This window comes from Mobula hypostoma, chromosome 8 (assembly GCF_963921235.1).
Source record: "Mobula hypostoma chromosome 8, sMobHyp1.1, whole genome shotgun sequence".
Classification (NCBI taxonomy): Eukaryota; Metazoa; Chordata; class Chondrichthyes; order Myliobatiformes; family Myliobatidae; genus Mobula; species Mobula hypostoma.
Genome location: NC_086104.1, coordinates 138,295,261 through 138,318,707, shown reverse-complemented (window position 1 = coordinate 138,318,707; position 23,447 = coordinate 138,295,261). Strand labels below are relative to the sequence as shown.

At 39.7% G+C, this 23,447-nt stretch overlaps 1 protein-coding gene across 2 annotated transcripts in view; it reads right to left on the bottom strand.

Moving 5' to 3' along the window:
• Positions 1-23,447, bottom strand: part of LOC134350990 (rho-related BTB domain-containing protein 2-like) — a 141,886-nt gene that overhangs the window by 88,069 nt on the left and 30,370 nt on the right. The window contains exon 1 of one of the 2 annotated variants that reach the window (XM_063056942.1): positions 4,791-5,188. The exons of the other annotated variant lie outside the window; for it this stretch is intronic. The gene's annotated coding sequence lies outside the window, so the exon portion shown is untranslated. Of the gene's footprint in view, positions 1-4,790; positions 5,189-23,447 lie in introns of those variants that run through there. 2 annotated transcript variants of the gene reach the window in all.

Here is a 23,447-nt window from a genome sequence, read left to right as displayed (position 1 = left end):
ATTGCAAAAAAAAAATTAAGTTATTCAGTATTTACTCATTATGCAAATTATGATCATTAAACAAAAGTGAGAGACTTATAGGGATCAACTCTGGGAATTTACTTGCCTGCATGGATGCAAAGTATTCATTATCTGAAAATAATTGGTTGAAATAAAACACTTGTTACATTTCAGCTGAATACTGATTGCAGTCTTCATCCGATATCAAATATTTAATTAATTTATTCATTGAGATACAGCACTGAGTAGGCCTTTCAAGGCACACCGCCCAGCAGCGCCCCCCCCCGCCCCCGACTTCACCCTAACCTAATCACTGGACTATTTACAATCACTAATTAACCTACCAACAGATACTCCTCTGGACAGTGGGAGGAAACTGGAGCACCTGGAGGAAACCCGAGCACCTGGAGGAAACCCATACGGTCATGCGGAGAATGTACAAACTGCTTACAGGGAGCAGCTGGAATTGAACCTGGGTCGCCTGTGTGGCAAAGCGTTGTGCTAACCACTGCGCTACTGAGCCACCCTACTGTTCTGTGACTCTGAGATATTAGATAATATTAGGTGTATATAAAAATATTAGACATGGAAAAATCATAAGGGCATAATTGTCAGTGAATGATATATTTTCAGTAAGATGCCGTGCACAATTCTGATTTGATGGAGACAGACGTGAGAAGGCACAGAGGAACATCTGGAGAAATTTCTGAAATGCCCGGTTTGCTGCTGCTGCTACTGTGCGATCAAGAATCTCGGGAGGGAAGGCCCCAAAATCCCCGGCTTTGCCTGCTGCTGGCGACCGAGGCTGAGATCGAAGCGTTCGGCAGAGATGATGCTCAGTACTTGGTGTTGGAGGGCTGATCAGAGTTCGAAGTTTTCGGACGACTCAGAATCGGACTGTGGTCAGGCATGGCAGGGAGAGTTTTCTTCTTTCTCCCGTCTGCATGAGATGTGGGACTTTCGAGAGACTTTGAACTTTTTTACTGTGCCATGGCCTGTTCTTCATCAAGTTATGGTATTGTTGCACTGTTGTAACTGTATGTTATAGTTATGTGGTTTTTGTTAGTTTTTCAGCCTTGGTCTGTTCTGTGTTTCTGTGATATCACACCGGAGGAATATTGTATCATTTCTTGATGCATGCATTACTAAATGACAATAAAAGAGGACTGCGTGTCCTCATAATCTAATCTAATTGTCAGTCTTCCTCCCAGGGAAAGGGAATCAACAACTAGAGTGCAGAGGTTTAAGGTGACAAAGGAAAGATTTTAAAAGATTTCCTCATGCTGAGTGTTGCATACATATATAATGAGCTGCCAGAGAAGGAGGCCGAAGCATTACGATAACAACATTTAAAAGACACTTGGACAGGTATTTGGAGACGAAAGATCTAGACCGGGTTCTATTTGAGCATACGGGACCTGCTTTGATGGGCAACTTGGTCAGCAGGGGGATGAGTTGGGCTGAAGGCTGCTTGCATACTGCGTGACTCCATGTCTAGGCGGTGGAGTTTAACTGGACTCAACCACCCGAACAGTACTATAACACTGAGGAATATGTCTGGACTCTTTCGATTTTGCTTTTCATATCCTGTGTTTTTCGCACGTTTTCCTTTTGTTGCCATTTGCACAATTTCTGGGGTTTTTTTTGCGCGTGGGGGGGGCTTTGATGTTTTTCTTTGAATGGGTTCCATAGCTGTCTTTGTTTCGTGGCTGTCTGTGCAGAAGACGAATACTGTATACATACTTTGATAATAAATGTATTTTGAATCTTTGAATACTTCTTCATTCATTGATACTATTGAGTCATGTTCTGAGATCTTGCTCTTCCTAAAACGGCTTGTGCACTCTCCGTATTACAACCATATCTACATATCACTGACTAGAAAGCACTCAGGGGTGGGTGTTCAGAGGTCAGGAATGGCACAGTAGAAATGCAATGTTTTCCAGTTTATTTGCCTTCTCAGTACTAAAGCCATTCTGAGCATTCTTCTCAATTATCTATTAAATCTTGCTTAGCATTGAAAACAACCTACTTCATACCTTATTAGAATCAAGGTGCTACCTTGACATACATCTGAAGCAAGTTCCACACTATGTTTCATTCTCTTAATACTTGAAAGTGTGGTTGGTAAATACAACCCCCTCTGGCATAAACTAGCACATGGTAAAGTAAATCAGATATGGTGGGTGGAGGGGGGAGGGAATAGAGAAATCTTGTTTAATGACAGGAATTGGCACAGCCATAATGTTTGTTCACCCCTAATACTCTCTGGTAAAATTTCCACAGCCCACTTCAGGCACACAATTACAGCATTTCCATTCCACTAATTCCCACTAATAGAACCAATGTTTACAGAGAATTAACGGGGATAGGATGGGAAAACAATGCCAATCTCCTCGTATCTGCAACATTAACATAATAGACCTGTAGGAACAGGGACAACTCTGAAGACTCTGGTTTAACCTTAACCTAATTGCACGACAATTTACAATGTCCAATTAGCCTACCTGGTACGTCTTTGGACCCGGAGAAAAACCCACACATTCCACAGGGAGGACGTACAAAAACTTCTTACAGAGGACACTGAGATTAAACTCTGAACTCCGACACCTCGAGCTGTAATAGCATCATGCTAATCACCATGGCGTTTCCTATTTAATTACAGACTGACTTCATCTGCCTTGCACTCTTTAGTTTAGAAGCTCATTTTATGCCCGAAATTCCAGTAAATTGGTATGACTCAAACTTTCAAGAAGTATTTGAATTTATGTTTTGAACTTAATCCTCAAGGAATACTTATTCATTAAATTTACAATGGAATTTTTTTTTGAGGCAGCAGTTGAATAACCACCTGTTAAATCATGTACTAAACCTGTTCTAATCCAATAATGGAACCAAAAAACTCGGGATGCTGCAAACCTGAAACAAAAACCCAGAAAACTACTCAGCAAGTGAGGCATTTGTGGAGAGGAAAAAGGAGTTAACTTACAGGTTTATAATCCTCAAGACCATAAGACATAGGCCATTTGGCCCATCGAGTCTGCTCCACCATTCCATCATGGCTGATTTATCATCCCTCTCAACCCCATCCTTCTGTCTTCTCCCCGTAACTTTTGATACTCTAACCAATCCAGAACCTATCAACTTCTGCTTTAAATATACTCAATGACTTGGCCTCCACCAACTGCCTGTGGCAATGAATACACTGTCCTCCTTATCTCTGTTATAAATGGACATTCTTCTGTTCCGAAGCTGAACCCTCTAGTCCACCACTCCCCCACTATAGGAAACATCCTCTCTGCATCCACTCTGTCTAGGCCTTTCAACTTTTGATAGGTTTCAATGAGATCCCCACTCAATCTTCTAAACTTCAGTGAGTACAAACCAGGGCTATCAAAGGCTCCCCATACATTAACTACTTCATTCCCAGGGTTCATTCTCGAGAACCTCCTCCAGGCCCTCTTAAATACCAGCACATCTTTTCTTAGATCAGCAGTCCAAAACTGCTCACAATACTTCAAGTGCAGTTTGATCAATACATTATAAGGTCTCAGCATTACATCCTTGCTTTTATATTCTAGTCCTCCCAAATGAATAGCAACACACACTAAATGTTGGAGGAACTCAGCAAGCCAAGCAGCATCTACGGAAAAGAGTAAACAGTTGACATTTTCGGCTGACAACCTTCTTCAGGACCGAAGGATACTCTCAAATGAACGCTAACATTGCACTTGCCTTCTATACCACTGACTAAGCCTGAAAGTTAATCTTTAGGGAACCCTGCATGTGGACTCCCAAACTTTGTACCTTTGATTTTCCCTCACTTATAAAATAGTTCACACCTTTATTCTTTCTAACAAAGTGCATGACTGTACACGTCCCTACACTATACTCCATCTGCCACTTTACCCATTCTCCAAATCGAATTCCTTCTGCTTCCTCAACAATACCTGCCCCTCCTCCTATTTTCATATCGTCCGCAAACTTGGCCACAAAGCCTCGTCCCAATAATTGACATACAACAGGGTCAGAACTCCACCTGACATATGCAAGCAGCAATAAATAAAGCAGACAAACTATACTGCATTTTGTCAGGGATTGGTCACGTTATTTAAGAGATCCGGAGATGGCCTTTTAAAGTCACAACCTGAGCAATAGTATAGCAGTTTGTAGGTGACTAGCAGATTTAACAGCAGGTCGAATCAACCCTACCCTGAATTAGCACAACCTTCGATTCTACTTATTAGTCATAGTTATGTATGGATGTTCAGGCTCTAAATTGCATTACTCGTGATAATTTTCCCACATAACTAAGGACCCTTCAAAAGTATTATTAATCTCTCCGGCAAGTCTCAGGCTGATATGTAAGATATTCTTCCCGAAGTAGCCAACACGAAAGAGGTTCGCAGTTCAAAACTGTATGAACGGGTCCGACAAGAGTAGGATTGATACAGGAGTTATACTCGTGCAAGAAAAATTATAGACCAAGAGAACTTAAGTGGCCAATGCGTCGTATCCAGCAGGACATCGTATTCATCACTCGTGTCTCCTGTCCGGCACTTGGTACTTGGGGATAAGTCCTGGCCAGGAGATGTGAACCAAATATTCTAGAATGAACTAATAACAGATACCGTACCCACTCCGCCGATGTCTGTTTCCAGGACAACCAGCCCAACTTAGCCACCGGTGCGCTTGGCCAGACTCTTGACAATGGCAACAAACGCGCACACACGCCTCCAAATATAGAAACGGGTAAAAATATCCGAAATATAATGAAATTCACAACGCACCGTTTTTGTAAGTAAATCTTCCCTCAATGAGGAAGTAGATCCCTCTCTGCTCCTTGTTCTTCAGAGATTCGGAGGCATCTTAGTCATTGTATCCATTTGAAGAGCGTATCAATTAAAAATAAATAGTTCGACATCGTAACTAAATGAATGTTTACGCTATTAAGCAAAAACATAAAAACGTTCGCACAACAAAACAGAAACGGGATGGAGAATCAGTATAACCACTGAGAAAATCATGCTTCCGCAAAAATAAGAAACCCTGTCTATAAATATTGGACGTAGATGTAATATCAGGATAAAAAAAACTGGAAAAGGGATGATGAGTCTTCCGCTAATTCGGCTCACGCTGCAGCTATTATTCCATTCATAAAAATAAAATGATTCTGCAGCGAACACAATGCAAGTTGCAGGAAAGAGCAGCGCCCGCCTTCTCGGACCCTTGCTATTGGCTCAATCACCTCCCCACCTACCCGGACGTCACAATAGTTTTGCCCACAATCGAACTCTCAATTGGATCTTCGCTGATGCCAATCATATGACGTACTTTAGCACAGGAAGGGTAGGACCTTCGGAACAACGCCTCAACTGAGAAGCGAGCCTGAGATGTAATCGACCCAGAAACCAACGTGTTTCACTGAAAGGCGAGGGAAGCAGGCGAATGCTCTTTACAACTGCATTTCATCGATTGCTTCCAGGTGGTTCTTGAAAATAATAGAGTTTATCGAAAGGGACGCATTTTTCTCAAAGTATTAAAATTACTTCTGTCATTTTTCTATGACTGCAATTCTTTATAATTTATTTCTTGTCGGTGAGAAGCAGACAAATCATGTTTTTGAGGAGTAAAGTGTTTTCTTAAACTACTGTAACATTAAAACAAAGCAAACCACCTTCCCATAATTGTTACTCTTCCCTCTGCACCTACAATTTCTAGAAATTTTCCCTTTTCTTCAAAATATTAACTTTTTAACGACATCGGAGTACAAAGAATCGTCTGTGATTGTTGTTGGACAGTTATGGTATTGCTGACTTTCACGTTTGGCTTCCCTTTTGGGGCGGTGCGAAAGCTATTTTACTTGAAACCGATAAAAGTACTTTTGAAGTTCATTTTGCGGATGATATGTTATGGATAGTGTAGGAGACTTGGCAAAGAATGCGGCACGATAGAGATCAGTTGCAGATATGTGCTGAGAAATAGCAGATGGAGTTGAACCCTGATAAATGTGAGGTGTTGCACCTTGGTAGGTCAAATAAAGGGGGAAAGTGCAGGGCAAGATCCTAACTGTGTTGCTGAACAGAGAGATCGAAGTCCATAGCTCTATGAAAGTGAAGAAGGCTTATGGAATGCTTGCTTTTATTAATTGAGGCATTGAGTTCAAACGTCAGGAGGTTATGTTACTGTACCACTTCATAAAACATTGTTAGGCCACATCTGGAGTATTGCATACAGTTATGTCGCCCCATTACGTCTACAGGGAGGATGTTGAGGCCTTGGAGAGGCTGCAGAAGAGGTTTCCCAGGATGCTGCCTGGTTTAGAGGGCACGTGCTATTAGGAGAGGCTGGATAAACTTTGGTTGTTTACTCACCAGCTGAGGGGAGATCTGATAGAGGTTTACAAGGTTATGAGAGGCACAGATAGAGTGGACAGAGAGTATTCGTTTCCCAGGGTTGAAATGTATGTATTGAAGGTGTATGGGGGGGGGTGGGTTCAAAAGGCATGTGAGGGGTAATTTTTTTACTAAGAGCGGTGGATGCCTGGAATGAGCTGCCTGGTGTGGTGGAGGCAAATACATTGGAGGATTTTAAGAGATGTTTGGATAGGCACATGGGTCGTAAGGAAGATGGGGGGATATGGACATGGTGTAGGTATGAGAGATTAGTGCTTTCGATTTGCTTTTTGGCTGGTTTGGCACAACATTGCGGGCCATATGGCCTGTTCCTGTTCTCTGCTTTATGTTCTATTGTCACAGTTGCAGGATTGCTCAAGAGAGAAATATTGACCATTACATGGGGGGGGGGGAGAGATAACTCCAGTGGAATACTGTCATTGGATCCAGCTGAGAAAGGAAGTCATCAATAAAAGATGACACGTCTGGCAGTGGAGTTCTTGCTCTGCGCTGCCACTGGAACTTAACCTAGATTTTCATGCTCACGTTTTGAGTGTGAGACTTGAATCAAGAGTCCCACTGAGCCAAAACTGACAATGGAAGTGAAAACATGTAATTTTTAAAAGTGTTAATATTGTGACTGCATTGCATGTGGGAAGGGAGGACAAATGGAAATACATTCAGGGTTTGTTCAGATGACTTTTATATAACGTTTGGAAGCCAGAGATGTCAGTGTGATACCTATAGTAAACAAAATGTTGGAAGTACACAGCATGTCAGACATAATTCCAATCATTGACATCAGGCCTGTGGCAATGAATCTCTGGCTGACTGGGTCTTTTGCAGCTTGTTTTTCCACCACCTCTCATTTTACATGAAGATATCTAATTATAAATCATTGTCATTCATTTGAGTAATTTATACAAACATCTTAAATCTTAACACAGACCATTTATGCGTTTTAAAAATGAGCTGTCATCTGTGATAAAATGGGTAGTACATATCATCTGGGGGGATAGTGCACTGCTCGACAATGTGATTCGTGAAACCAACCTTTGACCAGTCTTTGGTCTTAACTATCAAAATAAAATTAAAATGAAACTGCATTTTACACAGTTCAATATTACCAAGATATTGGCTCAATATTACCATGTTATCGCATTTGTTACATTGATAGCTAGGACGGCCATTTTGTTGAAGTGGAAGGATACATCAGCTCCCACTTTGTCACAATGGTTCTCTCAAGTGATGCTATGTCTTAGTTTGGAGAAAATTAGAAGTCGAACCTTTGAACCTTTATTTGATTTTGAGAAAAGATGGGGCTCATTTGCTCGTTATTATCATTTGAGTTAATTGATATAATTTTTCCACGATCTAATTGTAAATTCTTTTAGTATATTTTCTTTTCTTGCTGGCGGTTTGATGTTTATTTTTAGAAGATTTTTGTACGACGCATGGCTCCGGGGTTGTACACCTAATGGGTTCTCTTTTTTTTCTCACTTTTCTGCTCAGTAGGTTTTTTTTGTTATCACAAAATTTTGTTTTCAATCTTTAAGATGATGGGTTTTTTTGAGGCAGTGTAAGTGCTGTTACTTCGATGTACTCATGTTATTTTTTCCTATATATATACAATAGAAAGATTTGAAAAGAAAGATATTAACACGCCAGCTAATTTTCTAGGGATACAATTACATTGTTATTTCTGCGCTGCTCTAGGCTGTAACGTGAATACACCAATGCAAAGGTAACAGGAAAAGTCTAGGGTCAGGTCCTGATCACAAAATTGCATGAGGTTCAGTGCCGACAGGAGCTATGTTTTCAACAACGTCGTACCTCGTGTGGTAAAAGATCTATGATGCTTCACGGGAACATAAATAAAAACTGAAATTGATAGCCAGCAAATCTTGTCAGACAGATGAAGAAAAACTTAGTCAAAGATGAGTGTTTAGAGTGATGGCTCTCCACGGAGAAGTGATGAAATTCAAGGACATTCAAGCAGTCGGAATTGGAGAAGCACAGACCCTCGTCTCAGCTTGGAGATGTGGGCAGGCCATCAACGCCAGCATTAATTGCCTACCCCTAATTGCTCTTGAGAAGGCAGTGGTGAGCTGTGGGAAGAAAGTTTCAGGATTTAGACCCAGCAATATACATTTCTGAATCAGGATAGCGCGCACCTTTACGGGGAACCTGCAGCTGGCGGTGTGCCTGTGCAAATGTAGCACTTTCCTTTCATGCTGGTATACAGAAGTTGTGGATTTGAGAGATGTTGTAGCTTGAAGGCATTTTGTGTACCGTACACACCGTTGCCACTGTGCCCTGGTGGTGAAAGGAATATTTAGGATATTTTCTATGGTTCCCAATGCAGTCCACAAGTAGAAGAGGAATGAATATTTAGGGTATTTAATATGGTTAAAGGAATCAATATTTAGAATCTTTAATATAGTTTTCAACCCGGTTCACAAGTAGAAGAGGTTACAGAGGGAGTGAGTGACAAAACCATGGCAATATTTGAAAACACGTGAGAAAAGTTTGCCTAACTTAAATGGATTTCAAGATTCAATTTTCTTTATCATGTGTGCATTGAAACATACGATGAAATGTGCCACTTGCATTAACAACCAACACATCCGAGGGTCTGCTAGGAGCAGCCCACAATTGTCACCGCACATTCTGGCACCAACATAGCATGCCCACCCGCTGCTTTGTAGAACAACAGGGAACACAACACGCAACAAAACAAGCCCTGGTCTTCAGTCCTGCCCACGCACATACACAGTCGTCTAACCCATCTTCTTTCGCTTCCGTTTTCAGATTCTCCGATTCTCTTCAATTAATAATTATTGTCTTTGATTGTTTGATAGAACTGACAATAGTGTCCTATTTTGGTTTGCTTTCAAAATCCACTTATTCAAAATCACAAGTGATCACCTCTGTTACCTAAAGCAAGTCAACATCATAAGTGCCCCTGAACTTTACCCAATTGAATCAGGCTGAAAAGGGTGAAATAAGGTAAGAGACTTCAAGGCAACAAAACCAAAGGAATCTTAACAAGTAGTTCAGAGTTCAAAATAAATTTATTACCAAGTATGTCATTGTCACCATATACTACCTTGAGATTCATTTTTCTAGCAGGTATTTACAGAAAAAAAGAAAATACAATAGAATTTATGAAAAATCTATACATTGGCAGATGAAGACTGACAAACAACCAATGTGCAAAAGAAGACAAACAGTGCAAATAAAATCATAATGCTGAGAACATGAGTTGTAAAGAGTTCTTGAAAATGCCGCTGTAGGTTGGAGCATCAGTTCAGAGAAGTGGAATTTTAAGTTTCCATCCCAGTTCAGGAGTCTGAATGTTGTAGGGTAATAACTGTTCCTGAACCTGGTGGTGTGGGACCTAAAGTTTCTGCACTTTCTGCTCAATGATAGTGGTGAAAGAAGGCATGGCCTGGACAGTGAGGGTCTTTGATTATGGATGCTGCTTTCTTGTGGCAGCACTTCATATATACAATGGTGGGTAGTGCTTTGCTTGTGATGTACTGGGCAACCACTTTCTGTATCTAGTAATTGGTGTTTCTATACCAGACCATAATTTAAACAGGAAACTTGTTAGGAAGTCTTAATGTTACCAGTGTATGGACAGTTTACAAATCTTGTTGATTATGACTTATCTATATGAATCACTAACTTGTAATTTGAGACTAATTAGTTCAAAATTATTTCAATCTAATTTTACATCAATAAATAAATAATTATACAGTTAACTCTTCCATAGCATTAAATCTCCTGCATTTTAACACTGCATGCATTCAGAGTCAAACACTCCCCAATGTTTTGATGTTAAAAATCAGGCTGGAAACATTGACTCTGGTTCTTTCTCCACAGGTGTTGCCTGCCCTCTGAGTATTTCCACCATTTTCTCTTTTTATTGCAGATATTCCGTATATGCAGCTTTTGGTTATTTGCAAAGTCAAAATGGTTTCTGTACCTTTAATAGTATTCATTGTGCAAACTTAGACAATTGTATCAAACAGTAGTTAAAACAAGTTCCAATCTGTTGATGTCTTGACTACATTGTAAAACGCAATACCAGGAAAAGCAGTGCAGTAGAATGCGATGTCTTGGATAAATTCAAGAGCAAGTCAGATGCTATGTCAGACTGAATATAGCTGGATGGGTTGTAACAATGGAGAACTCCAAAAAATAAGAGGAGTGGCTGCTTAACCCCTACCTGATCTGTAATTCAATAATAACTCAGACAAATGATATTCCTGAAGAAAAAATGTAAATGTTGGAAATCCTCTGACTGTAGTATCGAAGATAGAAAGTGTCAATATCTTTTCCTCAGAATTAGAGAAGTTAAAAATAGAACATATTTGCAGATGCAGATTTGCTGCTTGAAAATCGGCCGCATCTGCTTTGGCATTTTGATCCACGGTCTCCTTCCATCTCCAACTCTCTACCGGCAGATTCCAACCATTTATCCAGTAATATGTAATATAATCTCAAGGAACAGTGACTAGGGATATTGCGACCTTTTAGACAGAAATATTGAGTTAAATATTTACAGATAATAAAACATTTTACCTTCAGATTTCTAGAATTCATTTAATTTTCTCTTAATAATTTCAGATAATTATTCTGCCTTTATATTTCCTCAATGATGACCCTTCAACCCCTTACTTATCCTGTTACCACTTCTTTTCACTTTATACTAGCACTCCTTTTATCATTTAATCTTAGACACTTATATAGACCTTTCCTTTGGTTCTTTTCTCCCCTGCTGACTTTTTCTAACTTTCAAAAAAATTTTCCTCCCTAACTTTTTGATGAAAGATCATTGATTAGAAATTTTAACTTTGTGTTTTGTTGACCAACTAAGTATATCTAGCATATCTAAGTATATCTAGTATATCTAAGTATATCTATAATCACAAGGAATTCTACAGATGCTGGAAATCCAGAGAAACACACAGGATGCTGGAGGAACTCAACAGGTCAGGCAGCATTTATGGAGGGGAATAAACAGTTGACATTTCAGACAGGAAGCCTTCAGTGTCTAACATTTACTGTTTCGACAGTAAGATATAGGTAGGTCTTTCTGGAGTTAGGTAGGTTCAAATCTGTTCCCAGATTGGTCCAAACTTGAGGTGTCCCTTAAAATGAGTTAGCTTGTGACAGCATTGTCTGATCTGCATTAATAATGTGGTCATGCATCAATGACATTTTCTCTCCTAGTGTTTTTTCTTCCATTTTAGGCTTTATAATTGAAAAAAAAATTAGTAACAGGTCACCGAAACTCAGATACGCATATAATGCATTTTTTGAAATAATTGGCTCTTTCGTTTTCCTATATGATTTTTATTCTCTGGGTGGCTGGATAATTTACTGGCTTGGTGTATATTCCTAATGCAGGCAGCTCCTTCAAGTCACTAAAATTGCTATGGCAACCTGGAGGCAAGAAGACTTGATATAATGTTTTCATTGGGCAAAGAAATCTCAAGGTGCATATTTTACTTAGAACATATTAGGGCTATGAGAACATCTTCCTTCTTAATATTCCATTTTAAAGAAGAGCTCTGTGTTGTTACTGTAGAGCACAGGTGCTCATTTGACATTCATATGGTAGTTGAATTGAATGGCAGAGTTGAAATCTCTGCTTATCCTTCATCTATTGCAGCTGATCTTAAATCTCATGATCCGTTGGATGAGCTCCATGAGTAGAAAATAGAAAGTGAGATAGTGGTTGGAGGGTCATGAGGTTTATAAACCCAGATATCAACAGTTCTGATTAATGGCCTGTTCCTGGACTTTAAATTCTAGATAATTAAAGCCACAATGAAGTTCAGGTTCAAGTTAACTTTGACATTCAACCACTTCATGTATACTGCGAAATGAAACATCGTTCCTCCAGACCAAGGTGCACAGCACAGTACATATAACTCACACACAACACATAAAGCAATATTACCACAAATAAATTAACAAGTAACAAAATATATTACAGTAGATAGACATTTAGCGTTTATGGTACAAATCAAAAAATAAGCAGTATAACCCTACTGATACTTCATAACTGAAGAGAACTGGGTGGTGACAGGGAGCATAGTAGTCTCACGGTCTGGGGGAAGAAGCTGTTTCCCATTCTAACAGTCCTTGTCCTAGTGCTGTGGTACCTCTTGCCTGATGGTAAGGGGTCAAAAGTTTTGTAGGTTGGATGGGAGGGATCCTTGCATGTACGCAGCGCTTCTGAAAAATACCTTGGATGGGTGGAAAGAGAGACCCCAATGATCCTCTCAGCATAACCAATTTCCCCCAGGATCAATAAAGTATGACTAAAACTAAAAACTAAAAATAATAAAAACAGTGTAAATGTTTGCATCTCATGATTACATCTTTAAATCAAATCTCAGGTACAGGTTTATCTGAACTCAGGAAAGCCAATCCTGCTATTTTTGGCACATTCCATTTTCTAATTTAGCAGTAAAGTGCCCAATTGGAGCGGAGCCAAGTTTCCACTTTGCCACTCAATTGAAGGAAGTAGCAATTTCAGATTTGGAGTCGGCCCAGATTGAATAAGAGGCCACTTACTTATCCCTAGTGATCAATTAAGATTTTTGTTGCAACACTGACCTCATCTTGAATTCATAATTAGATGTTGTGTAATGCAGAAATACTGTATGGTGCAGTAAGGCCCAATGAATCTGGGAGATGAAGTCTGAGTGACATTCAACTAAACTCATGACCACTATAAGTAGATCATATATTATAATCGGGTGTAGTTTCTAAGGTAACTAAATGGATATTCATGCAATAACAGACTGCAGTGCAAAACAGTTGTTAGTCAAAAATTTAACCTCGCAAAGTCTTACGTTCAGAATCAGATTTAATATCACCAGCATAAGTTGTCAAATTGGTTAACTTTAAGGCAGCAGTACAATGAAATACATGATAGTAGAGAAAAAAGAAAACTGAATTACAGTAAAAATATATAAAATAGTTAAATTAAATAAGTAGTGAAAAAAAGGAAATAAAAAAATAGTGAGTTAGTGTGCATGGATTTAATGTCCATTCAGAAATCAGATGGCAGAGCGAAGGAAGCTTCCCCTGAATCGCTGAGTGTGTGCCTTCAGGCTTCTGTACTTCCTTCCCAATGGCAGCAATGAGAAGAGGGCATATCCTAGGAGGTGGAAGTACTTAATGATGGATGCCACAGTGTTGAAGCACCATTCCTTGAAGGTGACCTGGATACCTTGGAGGCTAGTGCCCATGATGGAGCTGACTAATCTTACAGCTCTCCGTCACTTATTTAGATCCCATGCAGTAGCTTCTCCCACCCATCTCCCCCATACCAGACAGTGATGCAGCCAGTTAGAATGCTCTCCACAGTACATCTGTAGAAATTTGTTAGTGTTTCTGGTGACGTACCTCTTTGCAAAATACAGTTGTGTCACAATAGTCATATAATAATTACAGCATAATGTTTGTCACCGTGGACAATGAAAGAAATTGGCACGTTTTACACTTGCTCTTGGTTCTCTGTGTTTTTAAAGGTACACTAATTATAACTTTTACTCCCTGTGATGCAGAGCTCAGAACATCTCAAAACACCAGAAGTTGATTAGATATTTTAAAGTGTAGTCACTGTTGTAATGTAGAAATTATATTAAGTATCTTGGAGAATCTATGATCATTGTGACAGCTCATTTTCATTCGCACTAAAACTAAATAGGGCTGAAGAACTAGTCTGCCAAAGTTTCTTAGGAAATCAGCAATTTTTGAGAAGGAAAGAACATTAAATAGCCGGCATTCATGTCGCACAATCTTGCTGCAGTGATACAGCAGCAATTTTGAAAGCAGTGGCATATTTTCACATAAATTCAGATGTTATATATAAGTGTTAGGAAGGTAATTTTTTTTATTAAAATGTCATATCAAAATTGTTTTTGGATGTGAAATTATTATTTAACTCCCATATCCTTGGCTTTCATTAGCTCCAAGACATCCCCAAAACAAGCGATGCATTTCACCGTATCTTTTAGTGTTTTGATACATGCATAATAAATAAAGCTAATCTTTATAATCTTTAATTATGTATTTGTCTGTGGCCTGCATGTTGTTATAGTATACCTTTGAAACCATGTATCAGATAACATGATCCATTTTGGAATATATCTTGGCACCTTTAAAATGTGTAAAATATAACAATTTAATTGTAAAGTATTACAAATGTTTGCAAAATTAGAGGTTTTCAACATCTCTCAGGATTGCAGCAGTCAAATAGTTAATGGTGCTGTGAAGCAGTCAATAAATTTAAATTAGAGCAAGTGAATGCATGTCATTGGTTGTTTAACCTCCACAGAGAACTCTGCAGGTACAGTACATGTGCAGCGATTAGTGAAACTCAAAGGGTTACAGCCATTTGGGGCACCATGGTAGCGTAGTGGATAGCGTGATGTTATTACAGCTCGGCGCAGTGGAGTTCAGAGTTCAGTCCCGACGTCCTCTGTAAGGAGTTTGTACATCCTCCCAGTTGGTTTCCTCCGGGTGCTCCAGTTTCCCCTCCGACCGTTCAAAGACGTGCTGGTTAGTAGGTTAATTGATCATTGTAAATTGTCTCGTGGTTAGTCTCGGGTTAAATCGGGGGTTGCTGGCGGTGTGGCTTGAAGAGCCAGAAAGGCCTATTCCCCGCTGTATCTCTAAATAAATAAATATTTCATTCACTGCTTCTGGGAGTTAAGTAATCTAGTGCATCCAATGAATTACGTTGTGCTTCTGAAAAATGGATGATGTGTTAATGAAATAACGATATCTATACTATGTCCAAGTGTTCGAAGTTAATTCAGATAAATGTGACTTTAAAAAACTATTACCAAATTACATTGGCTAAATTCTTTTCTTTCATTTAGTATCATTCTTTCATTTTCTCTGTTTCATTTGCACCACATATTACTTGTCAATCACAGCACAGTCATTAATGAGTACTGTTAAAGTATATTATCAGTTTGTAAAAAAATACATAAGGGTCAGAGCATAAACCTATTCTGATTTTCCTGACCGTTACTTATTAGCTTCTCCTGTCTCTGGTTTGTGTCAGTACCCTGATATAATGGTGAATTTGCAATACAAGAAAGTAGTAGCATCCATCATCAACAAGCCCTACCACCCAGGCCACGTTCTCTTTTTGCTTTTGCCATCAGGAAGAAGGTACAAGATCCTCAGGACCCACACCACCAGGTTCAGGAACAACTATTACACTTTGACCATCAGGCTTTTGAACCAGAGGGGATAACTTCATTCATCCCATCACTGAACTGTTCCCACAACCTGTGAACTCACTTTCAGTTTCTTGATATTTATTGCTTATTTATTTATTATACTTATTATTTCTTTTATTTTCTTTTATATTTGCACAGTTTATTGCCTTTTTGCACATTGGTTCTTTATTCTGTTTGGTGTGGACTATCATTGATTCTATTGTACCTTGGATTCACTGTGTATGGCCGTAAGAAAATGAATCTCAGGGTTGTACATGTACTTTGATCATAAATTTACTTTGAAACTTTTGAACTTTGACAAGAACTTTGACTCTCTATTAAACAGCACAATGGTAGCGATTCAATTAATAGATCACAATGGTTGAAAAATGGCAGCCCACCGTCACTTTTCTTAACTTTAAGTAGGAATGGGAATTTATTGCTGGCCTAAATAGAATTACAGAGATTACACCACAAGGAAACAGGCCATTTATGGCAACTGGTTAATTCAGCACATAAATACCCAATGATTCAATAAAATCCCTAAATGTTTTTTGCAATCTTGTAAATTAGCATTTTGGACTAGTACTCTTTCATCCTTGTTATAAGACTATTGAATGGATCTCTTGTAAATTAAGATGGACACTTCACCTCACAATTTATCATATACTTCCTCTGCAGTTTCTCTGCAATTGTAACACTATATCTCCTGCATTCTGTTATTGCCCACTCTCTTTGATAGACTGATATGAAGAAGTGATCTGTATGGATGGAATACATATTTTCACTCCACTTAATGTGACAATAATAAACCATTTTATCAATTTATCTTCATAAATTAAGCTACAAAGAAGCAAAATAAGGAATAAATCTTTTTGAGTGAAGTAAGTCATTTCAGTTGTCACACACCATTGTTTATCGGTGACTAGGTGGGTGAAATTATACTCGAGATCTGTTGATGGTGTTAAGTTCAGTAGGCAATTATTCTGAAATTACGCTGAAGTTCTGTGGTTCTCCTCCAGCTTGTGGAGTTTTTACAGATCAGTTTCTCAAGTTACAGAGGTTAATAAGGTGAAGCCCCATGAAAGCACAGCCATAGAGTCATGTAGCACTGTGTTGTACATAGAATTCCAATGTGGTAAGAAGACACACAGCTCCAGTAACCCAGGTTTGATCCGGACTTTGGGCAATGTCTGTGTAGAGTTTTCATGTTCTCTCTGTGACTACTTTGGTGTACTCTGGCTTTCCCAAAGATGAGATGACAAGTTAATTGGCTACTCTAAACAACCCTAGTGTGGATATGTGATAGGAGAATTTTTGGAGGCAAGTGTGTTGATGGGCATATTTGTAATAATAGATTATATGTACATATGGAAGACATATGATTGGTCTGTGGGGCGCTGGGAGGGGGGAGTGTGAGGCTGGCCTAGAGTTGATGGGCTGAGTGTTCACATTCTGTGTCCTGCCGAAGGGGCTCAGCCCGAAACGTTGACTGTGCTCTTTTCCATAGATGCTGCGTGGCCTGCTGAGATCCTCCAGCAATTTGTGTGTATTACTTGCAACGCTGACACTTCTTAGTGTAGTGAAGAAAGTCCACCTTTTATTGAATATTTAAATTTTGTCCTCTGAGCAGACACAACTAACAACCCATCCAATACTTTAAATTTGATGGTAGCGCATAGCGTTGCATTAGCACCAAACGTCTGGAGTGTCAAGTAGGGTGAAACCTTAATAATGATGAAATCTAGAAAATCAGCTCTTCACCCAGTGGCAGTGGCAGATTTGCTTCTGGCAATGGCTTACAAGTTTCAATTAGACATTTTGTACCAACAGCTGGAGTGTTTCTATAAAATGCAAACTTGAATTGCAGTGTAGTGTCATAGTAGAAACTGTGCAACACAACATTCCACATTAACAGCTTGATTTAGTTTCAACACAGGATGCATTTGTTGATTTACAGTTGTAGACATACAAGAAGTATCTTAAAATGTATTTTTAAAATGCTTTTATTTGAGAAAACATGCATAATTTGTCACATGCTCTGAATGAAAATAGATTGTAAATATCCTTAAATCCATTAGTTACATTTAGTTGAGTGGATATGATGATAAAGCCAAATTAGTAGAAAACTATTTTTGTTAATCTTTATAAATCCGAGATAATTGGTTTAAAGTAATACTGTGCAAACGATCATTTTAATGCCATGTGTGAGAAATAAGGCAGCATTTCTTTTTGCCTTTGATGCCAAAACATTACATCACGGTTCACAAACTCTGTTTACAGATCAGCTTCTGACGTCACAGGTGAAGGTGAAGCCTTGAAGAGGAACTGCAGATATTCAGTAATAGATTCATGTAACAGTGTGTGGTACAAGGGAAATTTCATTCTGGTAAGAATCCATTTCACGGGAAACATTTCACAGGAAACATTTCACAGTAAACAGAACTGATTTAAGGCAAATAGTCCCTTCTTATTAGAGAGATAAATACCTTTGAAGCACTGAGAAAAACAATGTGGCAATAAAAGTGGAAACACACACCAAATGCAGTCACTTGCAGAAGAATTAATTTTCTGGCCTAGAGTTCTGTAATTTCACTGGTTGCAATGCTCTCAAATCACTGATTTTGTAATGCTTCTTTTCATTTAGAGAAGTTAAACATAGAACACAGAATTTGGTCCAAACTGGTATTTGTGCTTACAAGCCACTAAATGCCATCAAATTTAATCTAATTTTTTAATTCCGTTCTCCATCACCCACTTACCTGGCTTCCTTAAGAATATATCAAACCCATTCTTCTAAACTATTCCATTTGATTATGAATCCCACATTCTTACAGCTAACACACATCAAAGTTGCTGGTGAACGTAGCAGGCCAGGCAGCATCTCTAGGAAGAAGTTCAGTCGATGTTTCGGGCCGAGACCCTTCGTCAGGACTAACTGAAAGAAGAGTTAGTAAGAGATTTGAAAGTGGGAGTGGGAGGGGGAGGGGGAGATCCAGTGATAGGAGAAGACGGGAGGGGGAGGGATGGAGCCAGGAGCTGGACAGTTGATTGGCAAAAGGGATATGAGAGGATCATGGGACAGGAGGCCCAGGGAGAAAGGAAAGGGGGAGGGGAGGAAAAACCCAGAGGATGGGCAAGGGGTATAGTGAGAGTGACAGAGGGAGAAAAAGGAGAGAGATAGAAAGAATGTGTGTATATAAATAAATAACGGATGGGGTACGAGGGGGAGGTGGGGCATTAGCAGAAGTTTGAGAAGTCAGTGTTCATGCCATCAGGTTGGAGGCTACCCAGACGGAATATAAGGTGTTGTTCCTCCAACCTGAGTGTGGCTTCATCTTTACAGTAGAGGAGGCTGTGGATAGACATATCAGAATGGGAATGGGATGTGGAATTGAAATGTGTGGCCATTGGGAGATCCTGGATGGGATGTGGAATTGAAAACGTCGACCGAAATGTCGACTGTACCTCATCCTAGAGATGCTGCCTGGCCTGCTGCGTTCACCAGCAACTTTGATGTGTGTTGCTTGAATTTCCAGCATCTGCAGATTTCCTTGTGTTTGCGTTCTTACAACCGAGTTTCTTCTGAAATTTTTCTATCTATGAGTGACTTTTATCTGAATGGATCCTGGTTTAGGAGCCACTTACAGATGGAAATTGCAACTTTATTGAATCATTTTGAAATTTCACCATCTAAGCCTGTCAAGAATGCATTTTCTGTGATTTATTAAAAAATATATTTTTATTCCTGAAGATTTCAAAGCACAAGAGCCACCAAATAATTTCTCTTTCAATATGCTTAAGAACCATTGACCCCAAATAATTTGGTTAATAGGAGGTCTTATTTTCTTTGTGACTAGACCTCTAGTTATTGGGAAGTACTTTAGTCAGTGCTTTCATTCTCATATCAGTAAATATAAGCTTCATTTGTCACACTTTGTACCTCAAAACATACAGTGAAATACGTTGTTTGCGTCATCTCCTCCACGATCTCAGTCAGCACAAGTGCACCACAAAGATATATGTTTTAGCCCCTTGCTCTACTGGCTTTACTCTTATGACTGTGTGGTTAAGCACAGCTCTGATGGCATATTCAAAGTTTGCTAATGACGCCACTGTCGTAGGCTGAATCAGCATATGAGGGAGATTGAAAATCTAGCTGATTGGTGCCATAACCACAACCTCTTACTCAATGTCAGCAAGCCCAAGGGACTGATTATTGATTTCAGGAGGAGGAAACCAGAGGACCATGAGCCAGTCCTCATTGCAGGAAAGTAGGTGGAGAGGGTCAGTAGATTTAAATTCCTCAGTGTTAATATTTCAGAGGACTTCTCCTGGGCCCAGCATGCAAGGGCAATTACAAAGAAAGCACAGCAGCACCTCTACTTCCTTAGGAGTTTGCAAAGATTCAGCATGACATCTAAAACTTTGACAAGCTTCTATAGATGTGTAGTGGAGAGTATATTGACTGGCTACATCACAGGCCTGTATGGAAACACCATTGCCCTTGAACAGAAAATCCTACAAAAAGTAGTGGATAGGGCCCAGTCCATCACGGGTAAAGCCCTCCCCGGCATTGAGCACATCTACACAGAGCGTTGTGGCAGGAAAGCAGCATCCATCATCAGCGACCCCCACCACCCAGAAACATGCTCTCTTCTCGCTGCTACCATCAGGAAGAAGATACAGGAGCCTCAGGATTTACACCACCAGGTTCAGGAACAGTTATTACACCTGAATCATTAAGCTCTTGAACCAAAGGGGATAACTTCCCTTTGGATAACTCCATCATTGAAATGTTGCCCCAACTTATGGATTCACTTTCAACAACTCTTCATCTCATGTTCTTGATTATTTAATCACTTATTTATTATTATTATTAATTTCTTTTTGTATTTGTACAGTTTGTTATCTTTCGCACACTGGTTGAGTGACCAAGCTCGTACAATCTTACATTGATTCTATTATGGATTTATTGTGCATGCCTGCAAGAAAATGAAACTTAGGGTTATATATGGTGACACGTGTACTTTAATAATAAATTCACTTTGATATTTGAACTTTGAAATCAAATCAGCCTGTACTTCCGGTGCCAACATTTTAACATTTAGATTAAAGACTTTCACAAGCCTTGTGGCCCATCAGGCCGGTGCTTATGCTGGTTTCCATGGTGTGAAGCAACTGAGAGTATGAAACTCCACTCCCCCCACCCCCCGGGATAGGACGCCAGTCTATCGCGAGGTTAAGCCCCAGCATTTTTTGCCAGTACCCATTCTCAGCTGGGTAGACTGGAGCATTGTGTGGTTAAGTGCCTTGCTCAAGGACACACACGTTGCCTCGGCCGAGGTTCGAACCCACGACCTTCAGATCGCTAGTCCAACACCCTAACCACTTGGCCACGTGCCACACTTCCAGTGCCAACATTGCATGCCCACAATTTGCTAACCCTAACCGTATGTCATTGGAATGTGGGAGGAAACCAGAGTACCTGGAGGAAACACATATGCTTATGGGGAGAATGTACAAATTCCTTACAGAGCGAGGCAGGAAATGAAATCCAGTGATCATAGGTGCTGTAAAGCAATGATGCTAACTGCTATAGTACCATGTTTCCCTAGTAAGTAAATTAATATTAAGAAATAAATAACTTGATTAAAAACCTTAATATTTTAGAAATAACAGGCCTGAAAATCATAATGGGGTCAACTAGTTAATTTCAGTTTCTGAGAATTGATAGGGAGAGGGCTGCAAGTAACAGCCAAGGAACAGAATTTGTGATTGGAAACAAAGACAGTGGTTTCAATATTTAGCTGGGGGAAGCTATTGCTATTGCTAATTCATTACTGTACCCTGAGTTAGCAGTTTGACAACTTAGAGATAAATATCTCTAGATGTATATCTCAGCTAAACTGAGATAGAGCTGGGTGTTTTCATCGTACATTTGAGGTTGTTATGTTGCAAGATGATGTTCAGCAGGCGTTATGTAACTGTATCATAAAGGAAGGGGAACGTCAACTCAGACCATGAGAGGCCTGCGTCGGGCATTTTCATGTCTTATAAGGCACAGATTGGAAGTCTGTGTGGGGTGCCACTCCTCGAACAGACACTAGAGCAATGTAGTGCCTTGCTCAAGGGCACAACTGAGGCTCAAACTAGCGACCTTGAGATCACTAGACGAATGCCTTAACCACTTGGCCACATGCCCAACACAATAAAGATACTGTTTAAAGTTTCAGGTGGTGCTGATGATCAACCATCATAGGGTGATCAACCAAACCCTAAGTGAACTGGAGTCCAGTACAATCAGTGGTGTAGGTTTCTGCATTGTACAGGGACATCTGCTTTGAAATGGCAGATATGAGTTGTTACTTCTGCTTTGTTTGTTAGGAATGCACAGTCACCCCAAGTTCCATCTTTCCAAAATCCAGTGGGTTCTGCCCATTGGTAACTCTACAGGTGGTAACCCTATAGTTGTACCTAGTGTGTTCTCGTAGTAAAATAAAATCTTGCAACTTCTGCTTCAATTTCACCGTTATCTTTCTCATTCCTCCTTTTACAGTTTGAAACATCCTTCCTTCCAAATTTTTACCCTCTGAAAAGTTAAAAGTTCTTATTGTAACTGCTCAACCACTTACTGTCTCCTGATTCCAGCTGGTAGATACCAGACTGTGTAAAAACACTGTTCCTCAAATTCCTATTGAATCTTTCCACTCTCAACTATGCCCTTTAGTTCTTGATTTACAAACCTTGGGGAAAAAGCCTGAGTGCACTCACACCACCTGTATCATTCATGGTTTTATACACCTTCATAACAGCATCTCTTAGTCTCCCATGCTATAATAATCTTTGCCCTTATAATTTTTGTGAAAATTCTTCATTCTGCACTATGCCCCCTATTTTAATGTCAACTGGAATCTTTCTAACCATTCCTGTACATTCTCGTCAAAGTCATTGATATAGATTATGAAAAACAGTGGGCCCAGCACTGATCCCCGAGGCACAGCACCAGTTACAGTAAAAACAGAGGAGAAATATTCATTAAGGTCCATTTCCTGAAGCTCCACCCAAAGGTGCCCTCTTTGGTCTCTGAGGAGCCCTTTTCTGTCTCTAGTTGCTCTTTTTTCCTTACTAGTCTTATAAAATCTCTCCAGATTTTCCTTAAACTTTTCTTCCAAAGTTATCTCATGTCCCATTTCTGCCCTCCTCATTTCCTTCTTGAGTACACTCCCGCATCCCTTATACTCCTCCAGGAATTTGTTTGATCCCAGCTGTCTGCACCTGACCCATATCTCTTTATATTTCCTGGTCAAGGCGTCAGTCATCCTGTGTTCCCCTCTCCTACCAACTCTGACATAGTTGCTCAGGATGTAAAGGCACCCACAACAATCATTTCTACCCATTTTGAACATGCATTAACATGAATTCAAGAAAACAAAAGAAGTGGGCCACTCAGCCCCTTAAAACCATACTGCCATCCATTATGCCATGATCATGGATGGTCTACATGATTGTTCTGTGCCAGTTTCATAAAGCCCTCAGTACCCTGGCCTTTCAAAAATATATCTAATTCCTCTTTAAATGATCTGGCCTCTACACTCTTCAGGGTAGAATTCCAGAGAATCCCTTCCTCCCTTCCACACAATTATTGCCTAATCTTATAGCCCTGTCCCATCATTCAAGATTCTCCCAGTAGTGGAAACATCTCAACATCTATCCTGTACCCCTTCAGTTCCTATATCTGTCAGTTAGACTACACTTCATTATGCTAAGCTATGAAGAATATAGATCGAAT